Source organism: Chlorocebus sabaeus, chromosome 21, assembly GCF_047675955.1.
Source record: "Chlorocebus sabaeus isolate Y175 chromosome 21, mChlSab1.0.hap1, whole genome shotgun sequence".
Taxonomy (NCBI): Eukaryota; Metazoa; Chordata; class Mammalia; order Primates; family Cercopithecidae; genus Chlorocebus; species Chlorocebus sabaeus.
This window is the reverse complement of record NC_132924.1, coordinates 115,817,836-115,835,655: the sequence shown is the minus strand read 5'-3', so window position 1 is coordinate 115,835,655 and position 17,820 is coordinate 115,817,836.

The window sequence follows — 17,820 nt, the reverse complement described above, 5'->3', positions numbered from 1 at the left end:
ACATTTCAGGCACTTTGAGTGCTACTTTCTCTTTTGAGGAGAGAAATTGCTTCTGGATAACATGTCTTTTGGAGTCAGTACCTTCTTAACGTGCACTTACGCCTTAAATTGTCTTTGGTCTAGGACTGTAGATTAGAGTCCTATTTTTGTGTAGCTTCATGGGTTTGAATCCTACCCTAGGGAGATCCTGGTTAGATTATTTCAGTCCTGGCTTTGGGTTAGGGTCCAAAAGAATAAGTGCAATAGTAAGATGCTCTAACTGTTAGAGTACTCGATTTGGCTTGGTTTTGGTTTTCCTTTGTGTTTCTGAGTTTTTGGTTTGCATAATTATTCATCCTAACAGAGGTTAAAAGTTTTGATGGTTGTGACAAGAATCTCATTAGAAGTTTATTTAAATGAAAGTCCTTGGATTCCAAAGATGAAATACATTGCTTTCTCCTGCCCTTCTAGGGTGTTCCTAGGTGACTAAGAGTCTGGCAGAGGTGTTAAGACCACTGGCTTATGACATAAAGTGATTTTATAGGTAATCCCACCAGAAAAAAACATACCCCATTCCTGGGTTGGAAAGCACTTCAACAGCTCATCCAGGAGGAGCACATAAGGGGCCTTGGTAATGCCAACATCTCGAGCAGCCCAATACTGTTAGTGTTTAGGACCCTCTGAGACGTGTAGGAGGGAATCTCTAGTCCACTGGTGATTCTCTGAAGAGGAATCCCCATAATTACCACATCATAGACCCAGAACACCTCCTTTGTACAGGATGTTGTTCCAGTCATTTCAGATAAAACTCTATACAAAATGGGAAACTTTAATAATATACTTGTCTATGGTCTTTTAAGATAAAACTCGCCCCAAATCAACACACCACAAGCCACAGCTTACTGATAGCAACCAGTAATGATGAGAACCAGGGACTTCTATACACTCTATTAGCTCTATCAACATTTCCCACAAAGAAGTGCAGATGATAATTGGTGTGGAAAAGTGATGCATAGACTTTCTAGTTGACCATGGAGCTGTATACTCTAACCCAAACAAAGACAAGTCCCTGTCTTCCCACAGACCACTGCTATTACTGGAGTATCTGGGGAAACATCCTTGCAAGCCTTTCCTTCAACCACTCAAATGCCATAGAGGAAAAACCTATTAAACCTATTTAAACGTAGCTTCCTATATATGTCTGAATGTCCAATACCTTTGTTGGGATAAGACTTGCTAATAAAATTAAATGCACAAGTAATTTTTCACCAGAATGAGTAAATATTAGGGTATCTCCTAAACAAGACTGTATCCTCCAAGTTGCCTTATTATCATTAGAAAAAGGACCACTGCCTGAAATCCCTAAAGAGGCTCTACAAAAACAGGCCTGACTTGACAAATCAGTTTTTTAAATACCCAGACCTGAGATTGTTTACCAATGTGAACAGCTTCATGGATCAGGGTCTCTAAAAAGCCGGATATACACATAGTGACTTACCAGAAAATCTTAAAAGCTGAGGTTTTCCCACCAGGTATCTCTGCCCAAAAGGCAGAACTTATTGCCCTCACACGAGCTTCACACTTCAGTACAAATAAAAAGGTAACCATTTATATAGACTCCAAATATGTCTTTTTGGTAGTGCATGTAAATGGAGCCATAGAAAAGACAGAGACTCACTAACCTCATAAAAAATAAAATTAAACATACGAGAGAGATATTAGACTTAATTTTGCTGTCAAAAAAATGGTCATAATGCACTGACTGGCACACCAAGAGACTGAGAGCTAGAAAACTAAGTGCAAAAATCTAGCTGATCAGGCAGAAAAACATATAACCAGGACAAAAGAGCCTAAAACAAAGGCTCTGGTACTTATTCCAAGTATGAATCTGTCCTTATTTAAAAGTAGTACTCAAAGGTAAATCTAAAAAGAGCAAACCAGTAGGGATTTTCATACTCATACTCATGACTTGGAAAGGGAACAGTGTAAAACAACTAAAGAAGTCTAGATTTACAATGAACAAGGAATAGTTCTTGTTCCTGAGCATTTGATAAAAGATTGTTTCCCAGTTACATCATATAACTCATAGAAGAAACACAACATATCATGAGTTACCACAGTTTGTTGTCAGGCTGCACGTACAAAAGATTATCCAAAATGTCTTCCAAAATTGTTTTATTTGTGCTACAAGGAATCCAAAGACAGAACCACTTCCAGTAGGCAAAGGGGTCTAAACCTGAGGAACAGAAACAAGACAAGATTGTCAAATAGACTTTGCAGTTATGCCAGGAGCTGGAGGAAACTATAGATACCTGTTGGTACTTGTAGACACCTTCACTAGTTGGGTCAAGGTCTTTCCATGTCAAACAAAAAATGCATCTGAGGTAACTTAAGCTTTATTAAAAGACATAATTCCTTACTTCGGATTGTCGATTTCAATTCAAAGTGACAACAGAGATACCAGACTTACCTAAAAATTTTATGGCGCTCTTAGGATACAGTGGAAATGACGCATCTCTTAGAGGCTCCAGTCTACTAGAAAGACTGAAAAGATAAACAATGTCGTAAAAAATATACTTGCCAAAATGTGTCAAAAACCCAATTTAACATAGGATAAGGTCTTGCCACTTGCCCTGCTTAGAGTAAGAATGACCCCTAAAAGCAAGCACCAGTTTAGCCCCTACAAAGTTCTATGTGGGACAACCCTTCTTAAGACAAAATATTATTTTAATATTGAAAATGATCATGATGTAAATGTGTTAGATGCTATAAAATGTGTACAGTCTCTGGGGCATAACTTTGTCTGCTATACATAATCACACTTCTAGTTATTTTAATCTTTCCTATAGATGTTCCTTTACATTGGCTAAGTCTAGGAAACTGAGTACAACTTAAGACCTGGAAAAATCACCACCCTGAAGACCAACTACAGTTCAAATAGATTAGGCCCTATGAAGTTCCTTTAGTGATCCATTCAGCAATAAAGTTAAAAGGGTTGAGGCCCTAAATTCATCATTCATGGGTAAAAGTTATTCCCATTTTCAGAAGATTCTTCTTGGCCCCTATAAAATTCCCAAACAGGTCATGCCCTTCACAGATAAGAAAAACCAAAGGACTAGACTGACTATATACCAGATGACTGTGGAGACCCACAACCAGCTTTTCCACCCAGGAACACACTTGGAAACCCCTAATTGATCTTAAGTTACTTTTTAAAAAACCCAGTAAGACCAAAAGGGCTCCTGGCTCTCCAGATAAGTGAAAATCCATTTCTGTCTCTAAAACCAGCCTCCACCTGATGGAACTGTGAGGGCAGAAACAGGAAACACCTAAAGCAGACAGCTTGCCCAAGATATCAGGTGAGGTCTGTATTAATGCAATTTAATTTTTACCTTGTTGTCATATATATCATTCTATGCTATTAAATTAATCATCTCTACCTCCTTGATTTAACCTCAAAAATATTATTTAGGACCTTATAGCCTTTCCTTGGATAGAGTTTATTTTTTTCTGATCCTTTTTCTTCTATCAGCCAAATATCTCCTCTCAGGGAAACAAAATGATTTCCTGTGTTAAAAATGCTCACAATTTTCCTCTATTATATCCTTTTATATCCTTTTGCTTTCCTTAACCTCAACATAAAAGGATAATTTCTTTCTTTCTTTTTTTTTTTTTTTTTTTTTTTTTTGCTTTTTCAGACAGAGTCTCACTCTGTCATGCAGGTTGGAGTGCAGTGGCACTATCTCGGCTCACTGCAACCTCTGCCTCCTGAGTTCAAGTGAACACATCTGGCTAAATTTTGTATTTTTAGTAGAGACAGGGTTTTACCATGTTGGCCAGGCTGCTCTCAAACTCCTGACATCAAGTGATCCACCCACCTCAGCCTCCCAAAGTGCTGGGATTACAGGCATGAGCCACCACGTCCAGCCAAATGGATAATTTCTTGATACAAATGTCAAAATCCCTACCTACCTCACGAAATCTATCTAAATGTTAGAGATGTCATCAAAAACCCCTCTGCACTTGATCACACTGATCTGCTGCTTGTCTCTGTGACTAACTTCTCTAAAGTGCCTAATTTTCTGGTGACCTATGATAAAAAATCCACAGGTATAACCTATAGGGTCAGATTTGCTGGTGGAGGATCATTAGTTCCCTGTTTTCCATTAACATCCCCTACAAAGACACTTACGTTAACAGCTATAAAACTGAGGATGAAGGGGCCTATGCCCACAGAAGCCAGACATTGACTAACACAGACACGGAAATCACCTGTTTACTTGACACACCTACTTTCCACTTACTGTTTTCTATCCTCTGGTCCGAGAGAGATACACTGATATGTCCTCAAACTGTAGATCTACATGATTATGTCAAGATTTAAATAAAAAGAATCTAGTATACCTTTAAGGACTGCCCTCTTTCCTACCAATTTGTAAGTTAGATAACTCCTCCTAGACTCCTCTATACTCTGATTCCTACTTTGACCAAGTCCTAAGTAAAATTCCTCAAACTGAGAACTTAAATGTTAACATATCCTGTATTCTATGTGCCTCCTCAGGATATGTCTTTGTCTATGAAACAGTCAACCCTGGGACTATGAATGCCTTGACAGTTGATGCCCAAAAGACATCTGTTTACTAGGGTACTTAGTCACTCCTTTCTCTATCTATGACATTAGTGATGCTAGGCATTAGATTAACACCATAAAACTGTTCACAAAAGATCTATGCTAAACCTCCTCCCAGGTAAATATTTACCAGGTGACCCACCAGATGGTGTAGGATATTTCTTTAGACAAACTCTGTTGCCATGGTGGGGAGTTACTTCTCATAAACATGATTTAAAAGCTTTCCATCACCCTGAAAAATCTTGCCAAGGAGACCACAGTGGCCAGGGCGGCTCAACAGAGAGAGCCAGGTGCTTTGGCTAAACTAATACTGGATAATAAAACTACTCTAGATTATATACTGGCTAAACAAAGAGGTGTTTTTGCTTTAATACGTCATGCTGTGTTTACATTAATACTTCTAAAAAAGTTGAGACCTACCCAAATAACAATAGACCAAAAGCCACTTGACTCCATCTAGTGTTCTATAACAAACCTGAATATAATATGTAAACAATGTGGTTTCTTCAGGAATAAGATCTATTTTTGAGGGTCTACTTAAACTAAAAATTATATTTCTGTATGTGCTGAGATTTCTCTCCCTTCTCTCAAGGTCTCTACCTGCCCTCTCTCTTGTCTTTTTAAATCAATTCCCCCTGCTCATGAAATAGTTATTAAATATCAAAAGAATTCCCTGACCCACCTGTTTGACCTCACCCCAGGACCCATGAATATTTGCAATTAATTATGAAACAGTTTTATTCCTCAAACACAGACCTATGTCCCTTCTCAACAAAAAGTAGCTAGAGTGGACACTCAATTCCTTCAAGATTGAGAACTAAACTAAACAAAAAGGGAGGGATTTATAACTGCAGGATCAGCCCACACTGGGTCTATTGTGTGGATAACAAAACGTTGAGTTAGATTGTAGGCACAACAGAGCCAAAAGCTTTGACCTCGAACAACACCTGGAACGAATGATTCCTCCCTTCGGAACCAAGAAGACAGGAAGATACCTAGAACCTAGATGCCAAAACTCTTTCAGAAGCAATGGGTTCATTGGATGGGAAGATCTGGGCTCAAATCTACCTCAGCCTACTTTACCATAAATGATTAAATCTGAAGCCCTCCAATCAGACCCTATCAACCAAGTATTACTAAATCCTTTCTCTCAGTCCCTTAAAACTTGTCCAAGACCCCAAATCAGGAAGACAGATTTGAGCCGGCTCATGTCTCCTTGCTGACCAGTTTTGCAGTAAAACCTTTCTTTTCTCAAAAGCTGGTTATTGGTTTCTGAGCACATCAGACAGCAAACCCATTTACTTGATAGCGCTACCACAAGGTTAGTGGCTAACAAAGAAGGCTCTGGAGAGAGAGGGCCTGGGTTTAAATATGGGTTCTGCCATGTAAGCTCATTTTAGGCAAGTAAGTTAACTGTGAATGTTTTAGTTTTACTCTCTATAAGTTGTACTAATAAAAGAATGAATCTTATGGATTTGTTGTGAAGATTAAATGAATTAATGTGTTAAGTTACAACTGCACAGTGTATAGTAATCACTCACTCAGGCTCAATTTTCAGAATGGTCAGCTAGTAGTAGCACTCTTACTGCTACCACCATTAGTTATTATTGAGTCTTATTCTTGTGCTAGGGATTGTGTCAGGCAATTTACATACATTTTCTCAACTAAATAAAACCTCTTGGAGCCATGTGTGACTATTTCCATTTTATAGACTAGGAAACTATTTTAGAGAGGTTAAGTAACATAGCAAAACTAGATGGTGATCAGATCAGTCCAGTTCTAAAATATATACTTTCAACTAGTAATAATTTTTCAAATATTCTATACCTTGCATTTTTTCCTTTTACTTTTTAAAGTTTGGCTGGAGCCTTCTTCAGAAATTATTTTCATTTTACTCTAATTCCCAAAACTAAAACCACACTTAGCATGCTACCTTCGATGACCTGAAATTCAAAATATCTTTTATTGCCAGGTATCATTGACTAGCTCTGTTTATTTTTTTCTGAAAACCTTGAGCACTCTTATAACAAGTGGCTTACTCAACCCCAGTTCTTTTATCTCAGAATTGGTAGATCTCTTTTCATGAGTGGTTTCTGTAAAATCCTTTCTTTGTCCTCTTCTAGGTTCTGTCCTTTGGTTGTCCTACTTCTTATTTCTACACTGACTTCCTTCAGCATTTAGTATATCTTGAATGATTACAAACAGTTCATTATCATGCTGAATCATCCTTGAAACTTCATTGGTATCTTCTTAGAAGAATGATGATATTGTCAACTGAAGAATGAGGAGGTTCAAATTTGGAAGGGAGAGCTTTATTTCTCATAAAAGGTTGCAGCCTGCAGTGTGGCCATTCTGAGAAGCTGAGAAGCACAGCCTCTGGCCAGAAGCCAGAAACAGACACATCTAAGGAGTGGCAAAGGGAAAAGAAATACATACTGAGTGGAATGGCCAAATATAGATATTCAATAAGCTATAGGAGGAGTCATGAACATTAATAAAGGGAAAAACACGTGCATCACAATTGAGTTTCCTGCCCCTTCGTGGGACCCCTTTAAAAAAAAAAAAAGGCCACGTTAGCATGATCTGGGGGTGGAGTTTTCAGCTCTCTGACATCAAAAGGTGAAGCAAAGGACACCAAAAGCCTCACTACACGTCCTCCATAGACTGGCCACAAATACCGTTTGGTGGCCTCTTATCAGGCAAAAAGGAGGGACAGCATCAGACTTTCTGTTGCTTTTAGCGGTGGAGTCTTTTGAAAGGGCTGGTTTGTGTTTAGCCTTTAGGCAAGAAAACCTCATCACAGCTCCAAGGGAGAGGTATAATAAGGTGTGTCTGACCCCTCCATCCTGTCCTGGCCAAGAACTCAATGTTCGAGGTTACTCTGGGGTGTCCTTGTCCTAGAGATGGTTCTGTCAGTTGGTGGGTATAGGATTTTATTTTTTGCTTATAATTCTGAAGAATTATGTCTTCATAAATACATTTCTGTTTTAAGTAAATATTTCATCCAACTGAACACATTTTTGTTTCAGCAATTTCTCTTCCTATTGGCTACTCGTCTGCTTCCAATGGAGGGAATAATTTTAGGGAATGTAATTCTTGGAGTGATCCTGTAGTTAAATATGTAATATAATATTCTCCCACCTGCTTCTTTTTGTTGCAGTTGCCTCCTTGCTGGGATGGTGCTGGTGCGTATGTTTATGTGTGTGAATCTGGGAGTAAGTTCACTTGAGGTTAGGGTCTGAGATGGGGAAAATAATATGCCACTTGAGCCTTGTTATAAATAGAATAAATTCCAAATCGAAATTTCCTCAAGGGGTTTACTTCCTATGATCCTTTGTCTTTCCCTTCCTCTAGGAGCAGGATGTGTTGTATTCCTGTGGCTTAGCAGAGGTGAAGGTCCACCCTGATGGCCCATTGAGTGGCAGTGAGGCGATTCGCCAAGGGAGTAGCTCCCCACTGAGGCCAGAGATTGTTGTGAAGCCCCTCATTGGAAGTCCCTGAAGTTGAGAGGCATGACATTCATAGAAATTAGCCAACATAGAAGTGTAAACCAACTGCATCTGCCCTTATATATGGCATCATCAGAGTAAGGGTATTTTTATTCCTGTGTTCTTCTTCAGCATTTTCCACAGAGATTTTCTTCATCAGCCTCATATTTTAACTTGCTTAGCAATAGGGCCCACTCTTAACTAGGGCAAGGGGATGAGACCTAAGATATGAGATAGTTAATAAATAATTCCGGGGTAGGTAGGAGATGGTGAGGCGTAAGTGCAGGGTCACTTCCATAAAGGCATATTTGGGTCTTTCATATTATTGAACAAATATATATCTATGTGTACCATAGTACTAGACTCTGGGATACAAGCATGAATAACAAAAAGAAGGTCTCTTCTCCCATGGGGGCTTATAATTCTGTATTCTATATATCATTCCTAGTCCTACTACTGCAGTTACAAAGGTAGAAAGACATACAGTCCCATCTTTCAAAGACCATACTTGCGTAGAAAGAGTCAGACATGACCAAAAAGCCATAATATAGTAACAGACTTTAAATTGTTGTAAGCACATAGGAAGAGAAACCTCTACATCTCCCCGGGAAGAAAGGATTTCACAGAGGTAGTGTGGGTTTAGGTAAGAATTTTAGGAAAATAAATAATTTCCTGGTAGACTAGGCTGGGGGACCAGCCTGTGCAACATCTAAGAGAATATGATATTTTTGGAGTTTGCAAAGAGTTCAGCAAAGTTGGAGACTATCGTTAAGAGATGTGAATGGCTGAAGAGGAGCATAAATTTCCAGACAGGATTAGGATGTGTTCTCTCTCAATGCCTTTCTGAGACAGTATTTTCTACCCACCGGTTTCCCAGTGCTCAGGCCAACCCCTTGACTAATATAATGGATTTGATGAGTAAGTTTACTAATATTGAACTACCCTTACCATCCTGGAGCAAACACCAATTTGTAGATTATTTTCTAGTGTCATTGTTTGATTCTCTATTATTGAATACTTTTTTATCAATACTAATCAGTGATGTTAGTCTATAGATTTTTTTTTTTTTTTTTTTTTTTTTTTTTTTTTTTTTTTTTGAGACAGAGTCTCGCTCTGTTGCCCAGGCTGGAATGCAGTGGCGCAATCTTGGCTCACTAAAACCTCTGCCTCCCAGGTTCAAGCAATTCTCCTGCCTCAGTCTCCCGAGTAGCTGGGACTACAGGCACGTGCTGCCACACCCGGCTACTTTTTTGTATTTTTAGTACAGACAGGGTTTCACTGTGTTAGCCAGGATGGTCTTGATCTCCTGACTTTGTGATCTACACCCACTCAGCCTCCCACAGTGTTGGGATTACAGGCATGAGCCATCATGCCTGGTCAGTCTATAGATTTTTTTTTTTTTTAAGGTGCAGTTTTGTTGAGTTTTGGTATAAATATTAAGTTAATGTCATGAAAATAATTTAGAAAGGTCCCCTACTGTTCTATACTTTGCAATGTTTTAGGTATTCTCCAAGTCCCTGATTTTAAAAGGTGTGGGAAAAAAAAAAAAAACCCTGTAAGAAACTATATGGGACTGGCACTTTTCTGTGAGGAAATTCTATTACAAATTTATTTATTTCTTTTGTAGTCATTGTTTTGTTTAGGCTTTTTATCCACATTAGGGTCAGTTTTGTTAAATTTTATCTTCCTAAAATGTGAGCCACTTCATTTAGGCTTTTAGGTTGTTTGCAGAGAATTACACAAAATATTGTTTTTAAAAATAGACTTTATCATAATACTTCCCTTTGTCACTTCTGTTTTAGTATATTTGTCCTCTCTGTCTTTTGGTTGGCAAGTGGTTTTCTATTTTTTCCAAACAATTATCTCATTTGCTTATTTTTTAGTTGTATGATTAAAAAGTTTTCTACCTTATTAACTTCTGCTTTCATGTTGATCGATTCCATTTTTTGCTTCCGTCCTGTTCAGGATAAAAGTCTGAAATGAGTCTTATGGGGCTAAAAATCAAGGTGTCAGCAGGTGATGTTCCTTTTGTAGGCTTTATGGGAGAATCCATTTCTTTGCCTTTTCCAGCTTCTAGGTGCCATCTGCACTACTGGGCTCAGGGCCCTTCCTCCATCTTCAAAGTGTGTCTGTCATTCTGATCTCTACTTCCATTGTCACATAGCCTTTTTCTGGCTTGCATCCTCTTGCCTCACTCTTCCTGTATGCACCAGACATAGTACTAGATTCTGGGATACAAGCATGAACAAGAAATAAAGGTTTCTGCTCCCATTGGGCTTATAATTCTGTATCCAATATATTGTACAAGTTATACATACTAGATTTACAAAGGTAAACAAACATATAGTCCAATCCCTCAAAAACCATACTAGTCTAGGAAGAGTCAGACATGACCATCAATATCATAACATAGTGATAGAAGTTGAAGTTTCTTTAATTTGTTATAAACACGTAAAGAAAGAAACCTCCATATCTGTCTGGGAAAAGAGAGAGGGCTTCACAGAGGTGGTGTGGTTTTAGGTAAGATTTTTTAGGAAAGGATGTGATGATATTGGGCCCACTCAGCTAATCAAGGAAAACCTCACATTTCAAGATCCTTAACTTAATCACATCTGCAAAATCATTTCAGCAACGTAAGAGTACATATTCACAATTTTTAAGGATTCAGATCTGAACATTTTGGGAGATGATTATTCAGTCTACCACAACCTGAAAATCTCCAAATAATTGCAGCAATACTTTTGAGAGAGAAATGTTTAGACAGCTGAGATCATATCTTCGCTAGGGAGGCAAGACCTGATACAGCCCTGGTTTATTCAATAAATATTTATACAGCACCTACTTTATTCAGAGCCTGTAATACTGTTGAAGATACAAAAATTAAAACCTTGGACATGGTCCTTGGCCTCATTGAGCATATTTTGTATTGATTTTAAAAACTATCGTAATAAGTTAAACAATGAAGTGTGTGATACACTTTGATTGTAGAAGCTCTGGGTACCACGGGGTATTTACCACAGTCAGAGACTCAGGCATGATGGTTATGCCATTTAAACATGAAGGATTAGGAGTACAGATAAATAGGGAGAGAAAGATTATTCTAGGTAGTGTGAACAGCATGTGTAAAGGCTCAGGAGTGAGTGAGAAAGTGCATATGGAGCTTTGGGAGAGCTGAGGGATTATGAATATTATTAGAGCATAAGTATGCAAAAAGTGGGTAAAGAGTAGGTGAATTTCACAAGACTGGATAGGTATGCAAGGGCCAAATCATGGATGGTTGTAAGAATTTGTAGTTTGGAAGATTTTTTTTTTTTTTTTTTTTTTACAAAAATAACTTACAGGCTAACATTTACATATAAAGAAGACTGGTCATAACCCTAAAGTCAATGGAAAGGAATTGTTTTCGGTTGCAGATAATAAACTGAGTTAGAATAGAGAGTAAGACATCAGGTAGGTGGATATGTGGAAGGTGTTGAAGTAATTCAGGTGAAAGACAGCGGTTGCCTGAGCTAAGACAGTATTGGTTGGGATAGAAAATGGTGGTCGAATCTGAGAGGTTTTATTAAACAGAAATGTTAAAGATGTGGTTATGCACCAATGTGGAAGAAGAGTGTGACAGAGGAGGTGCAGATATTCTGGGGACTCTAGCTAAAGCAATTGAGTGAATGCTTGTACCACTTAGCGATCCCAGTGACGCGGAAGATGCATGTCACTACATGCCTTGGGGTGGGTTATTGTCTCAAGAAGCTAAAGAGCCAGAACTGGGACCAGGATGAGGAAAGGCATTGCAATGAATGTGTTTGGGGCCTGAAAAGGGGATATCTTGTCTGAGGAGCAGTAAACCTGAAAGGGCAGAGTAAGGATCTTAATACATCTAATTTAATCTCAGAAATAGAAAATGATGCCATTTGAACTGGCCATAGACTTAGGAAAATTTTCTTGACTTCTGTACCCACTAGTTACAGCACAAGGAGATACAGGAAATATTGCCTTTTGAAATCTGATGCAAGGTTGCTGCTCAGGTCAGACTTCACACACAAAAAAATCTCATGTTAAAGGTTCTGGAAAGGTCTATTCTCTCCTTCTGTGAAAGAGGTTCTTTCTCAGAATAGGGTGGAGCCTCATGTGGGTGGACACTCCTCCCTTTGAGACTGCCGTTTTGTGCGGTAAGCACATGCCTGTGCAGTGCTGTAGAGTGACGGCACAAGGACACAGAGACATCTGAAAGGACTTTGCAGATTTCAGAGCCAAAGGGAACTTCTATTTTTTGCCGGGAAATATTTTCAACAGGGATATGTCTCTAATCAGCAATGTCAATGTTAACTGAATAATGAATCAGCTCTAATTCCAACCCTGATTCTTGTAGAAACCAGTATGAAATTATGGCACATATCCTGAGAACTCTTTTCTTGTCTCTACAATCAGGTGTCTTGGAGTCTAGGTGATGTCAGCTTCTATGAGCTGGGGTTTATGAGCTGAGGGGGCAGAAGATAGAGAGAAAACTGAGGAGAGAGCCTGATGCTGCAGTGTCCAGGAAGGAACCTGGGCTGTGGCCAGGCAAGCTCAGAATAAGAATTTCCCAAATGTTTCCAATACTCACTGCCCCCAGGAAATAAAAGTACCTGCAAGAGAGGAATATCCAGCTATGGTAGAATGAAGAGGTCAGCAAAGCTACCCATAAAATAAGTATAAAACTCAAACAATTCTCATCAAAAGGCAGGAATTTTCTTTTTCCTTAGGAGTATAAGCTATTTGTTTCTGTATCAAGAGTAAGGCACACATGTTTTCGTGGGTTTCTGTGGGCTGTGAACAGTAATTTGAATTTAAATTTTATGCAAACACTTGTTTAATGCACATTTCAGTATAAGCCAAAATTGCTATAGTTTTGTTACTACAAAAAATTTTATATTATACCACTATATAAGCTTAGTTGAAAGCTATCTCATTTCTTTTTTATTTATTTAAAATGGACAAATATAAATTACATATATTTATGGTATACAATGTGATATTGTGACATTTTGATATATGTATACATTGTGGAATAATCAAATCAAGCTAATTAACATATGCATCACCTCACATACTTACTTTGTTTCGTCTTTTTTTTTGTAGGAACATTTAAAATCCACATTCTTAGCAATTTTCAAGAGTACATATATTATTAACTCTAGTAATCATGCTACATAATAGATCTCTTGAACTTCTGTCTGATTAAAACATGTACCCTTTGACCAACATTTCCCTATTTCCCATGCCTCCTTTCCTCAAACCCCATCGCGGTGCTTGCCAATTACCCTTCTACTCTCTGCTTCTGTGGGTTCGACTTTGTTGGATTCCATGAATAAGTGAGGCCATGCATTATTTGTCTTTCTGTGCCTGGATTTTTTCACTTAGCATAATGTCTCCAGGTCCAAACATGTTGTTGCAAATTATATGATTTCCTTTTTCTGTAGGCTGAGTAGTATTCCATTCTCTCTCTCTCTCTCTCTGTGTGTATGTGTATGTGTATGTATACACATACATATAGAGAGAGAATATATATACACACACATATACATAATATATATCATATATTCTTCATCTAGTCATCTGTTGGTGGAAACCTAGGTTAATTCTATATTTTGGCTATGTGAATAATGCTTCAAGGAATATAAGAGTGCATATATTTCTTCAACATACAAATTTCATATCTTTTGGATTTGTATCTAGAACTGGAATTGCTAGATTATATGGTACTTCTATTTTTAATTTTCTGAGGAACCTCTATACTGTTTGTCAAAATGGCTGTACTAATTTACATTTTGTATTAGTCAGGGTTCTCTAAAGGGACAGAACTAATAGGATAGATGAAGAGGAGTTTATTAAAGAGTATTTACTCACACAAACACAAGGTAAAGTCCCACAATAGGTCTTCTGCAAGCTGAGGAGCCAGGAAGCCAGTATGAGTCCCCAAAACATCAAAAGTAGGGAAGTTGAGAGTGCAGCCTTCATTCTGTGGCTGAAGGTCCAAGAGCCCCTGGCAAATCACTGGTTTAAGTCCACGAGTCCAAAAACTGAACAACTTGGAATCTGATGTTTGAGAGCAGGAATCATCCAGCTTGGGAGAAAGATGAAGGCCAGAAGACTTAGCCAGTCCTTCCACATTCTTCTGCTTTTATTCTACCCTTGCTGGCAGCTGATTAGATTGTGCTCACCCAGATTGAGAGTGGTCTGCCTTTCCCAGTCCACTGATTCAAATGTTAATCTCCTTTGGCAACACCATCATAGACACACCCAGGAACAGTAGTTTGCATCCTTCAGTCCAACCAAGTTGACACACAGTATTAACCGTCACACATTTCTGCCAACAATGTACATGCTTCCCTTTTCTCCACATTTTTATCAATGCTTGTTATCTTTTGTCTTTGTAGTATTAGCCAATGTAACAGTTGTGAAGTGATATCTTATTGTGGCTTTAATTTATATTTTTCTGATAATTAGCAATGATGAACATTTCTTCATTTGTATGCTTTCTCTTGAGAAATGTCTATTCAGGTCATTTGGCCATATGTTAATTGGGTTGTTTTCTTGATAATGAGTTGTTTGAGTTTCTTACATATTTTGGATATTAATCCTTTTTCAGATGTGTGGTTTGCAAATATTTTCTCCCATTTTGTGGCCTGTCTTTTTATTCTGTTTATTATTTCCTTTCCTTTCCTGTGCAGAAGCTTTTTAGTTTGATGTAATCCCACTAGTCTATTTTGGCTTTTGTTGCTTGTGCTTTTGCAGTAATATCTAAAAATTATTTGCCAAGACTAGTATTAAGAAACCTTTCCCCTATGTTTTCTAATAATATTTTTAAGATTTCAGGTCTTATGCTTATGTCTTTAATTCATTTTGAGTTGATTTTATGTTGTAAAATAGAAAAACCAAAATCCAACTATATTCTGACTATGGGAAAATCACTTTAGATTTTATATTTAGACACAAATATATTGAAAATAAAGTATGGGCCGGGCGTGGTGGCTCAAGCCTGTAATCCCAGCACTTTGGGAGGCCGAGACGGGCGGATCACGAGGTCAGGAGATCGAGACCATCCTGGCTAATACAGTGAAACCCCGTCTCTACTAAAAAATACAAAAAAATAGCCAGGTGAGGTGGCGGGCGCCTGTAGTCCCAGCTATAGGGAGGCTGAGGCAGGAGAATGGCACAAACCCGGGAGACGGAGCTTGCAGTGAGCTGCGATCCGGCCACTGCACTCCAGCCTGGGCGAAAGCGTAAGACTCCCTCTCAAAAAAAAAAAAAAAAAAAAAAAAAAAAGAAAATAAAGTATGGAAAAGCATATGTCATATAAGTAGTAACCATGAAAGCTTGAGTGGCTATATTAATATCAGAGAAATACATTTTAAAATACATTTTAAAGCAAAAATTATTATTAGAGAAAAAAACACTTCATAATGTTTAAAGTTTCAACCTATATATGTATATCAAATGCTATAAAAAATATATACAAAATATATATTCCTTCTATGTGTGTTTGTATGTGTGTATGTATTTTTTATATTTATTCACACATATATTTGTTCTTTAAGGTGCTTTTAATTTCTTACTATGGATTTTAGTTACTATCAATGTCATTTTCTCTCAGCCTGATGACTTCCTTTAATATTTCTTATAAGACAGGTCTGCTAACCACAAAGTTCTGTAGCCTTGCTTATCTGGGAATGTCTTTATTTCATTTTCATTTATAGAGGATAGTTCTGCTGGATATAGAATTTTGGGTGGAATTTTTTTTCCTTTCATTGCCTCTCCATTATCTTCTGATCTCCATTGTTTCTGATTTAAAGTCAGAAACAATGACTTCTGATTTAAAGTCGGGTTAATTGTATTGCTCTTCTCTTTCACATGATGAGTCATTTTTCTCTTGTTGAGAAAAAATACTGATTTCAATATATTATTTGTAGAATTTTGACTTTCTGAGATTTAACTATAATGTATCTAGACATAGATATCTTTGTGTTTACTCTGTTTGAGAGATGTAAGCTTCTAGGTTCTTTTGATTAATGTTGTTCAATAAATTTGAGAAGTTTGTGGCCATTTTCTTTTTATCTTTCTCTCACTTCTCTCTTTCTGAGACTCCAATTTTACATATGTGGGTATGCTTGATGGTATCCCACAAATCTCTAAGTTTAGTTACTTTTAGTGCAGAAACCATGTGCCTGTACAGCACTGTGGAGTAAGTCCTGGAGCCTGACTACAGAGTCCCAAAATACATAAAGTAAAAATGACAGAAATGAAACAAAAATAAACATATCAAAATTATAGTTGGTGATTTAAATCCTTCAGTCTGAAAAATTGATTACACCAACTAGACAGAAAGTAATTAAGGGTGAAAGAGACCTGAAAAACACTACTAAACTATTTGACTTAATTGATAATTTTAGAACACTATATTCAGCAACAGCAGAAAGTACAGTTTTCAAGTGCTCATAGAGTATTTCCCCATATAGATTATATATTAAATAATAACATACAGGTAAGAGGATTAAAATAACTCAAAGTATATTCTCTCATCACAGAGGGATTTAATTAGAAATAAACAACAGAAAGAAGCTGAAAGAATCACATATATTTGGAAATTAAACACCACACTCCTAAATAACTTGTGGGCTTCAGAAGGAATTTCTAGAGTAATTATGCTTTTAACTAAAAAACCAAAACTATATCAATGTACATGGAATGCAGCCATGATTAAAGGAAATGTATAGCTTTAAATAACTACATCAGGAAAACAACCACAAAAGTTTCCATCATAATCTAAACTTCTACCTGAAGACACTGGAAAAATAAAAGTCAACCAAAAGTAAACATAAGGAAGAAATAATAAAGATCAAATTAAAAATCAATTCAATAGAGAATAGAAAAACAATAGAGAAAATCAATGGAACTACAACCCGGTTACTTGAAATGCTATAAAATTGATAATGCTTTAGTCATACTGAACAAGATAAAAAGCAAGAAAATCAAAATTGCAACATCAGGAGTGAAAATGAAGAATACATTTACTAACCCTATAGAAATATATGGAAATGTTATGAACAACACTATGTCAATGAATTTGACAGCTTGGATGAAGCAGACATATTCCTAGAAAGACATAAGAGTAACTTGAGAAAAAAAGAAAGCCACACATCTGGATAAACATATTACAAGTAAAGAAGTATTTCAGAAAAATAACACCTTACAGAGCAGAGGTAGGCAAAATTTTTCTGTAAGGAGCTAGATAGTAAATATTTCGGGCCATATACAACCTCTGTCAGTTCTTTTTCTCCTATTCCTCCTCTTCCATCTTCTAACAGTTTAAAAGCATAAAATTTATTCTTAGTTCATGAGTCATACAAATATAGGCCACGGCTTGATTTTAACATGTGAGCAATAATTTGTGAGTCCATGTCATAGAGAAAAGCTCAGGACTAGCTGACTTTACTGGCAAATTCCATCAAATATTTAAATAATAATACCACTCCTACAAAAAATAACTTTCACAAAATAAAGAATAAGATTATTCCTAAATTTATCCCAGTTCAGTCCACAATTTCCTAATCCAGCCTAACAGGTCAGAATTACTTTGATACCAAATAAAAAGAAATCACAAGAAAACTACAAACTAGTATGTCTATGGTCTCCATAAAATATTAGCAAACCTCATTTAGCAATATGTGAAAAGATTACATAATTAGC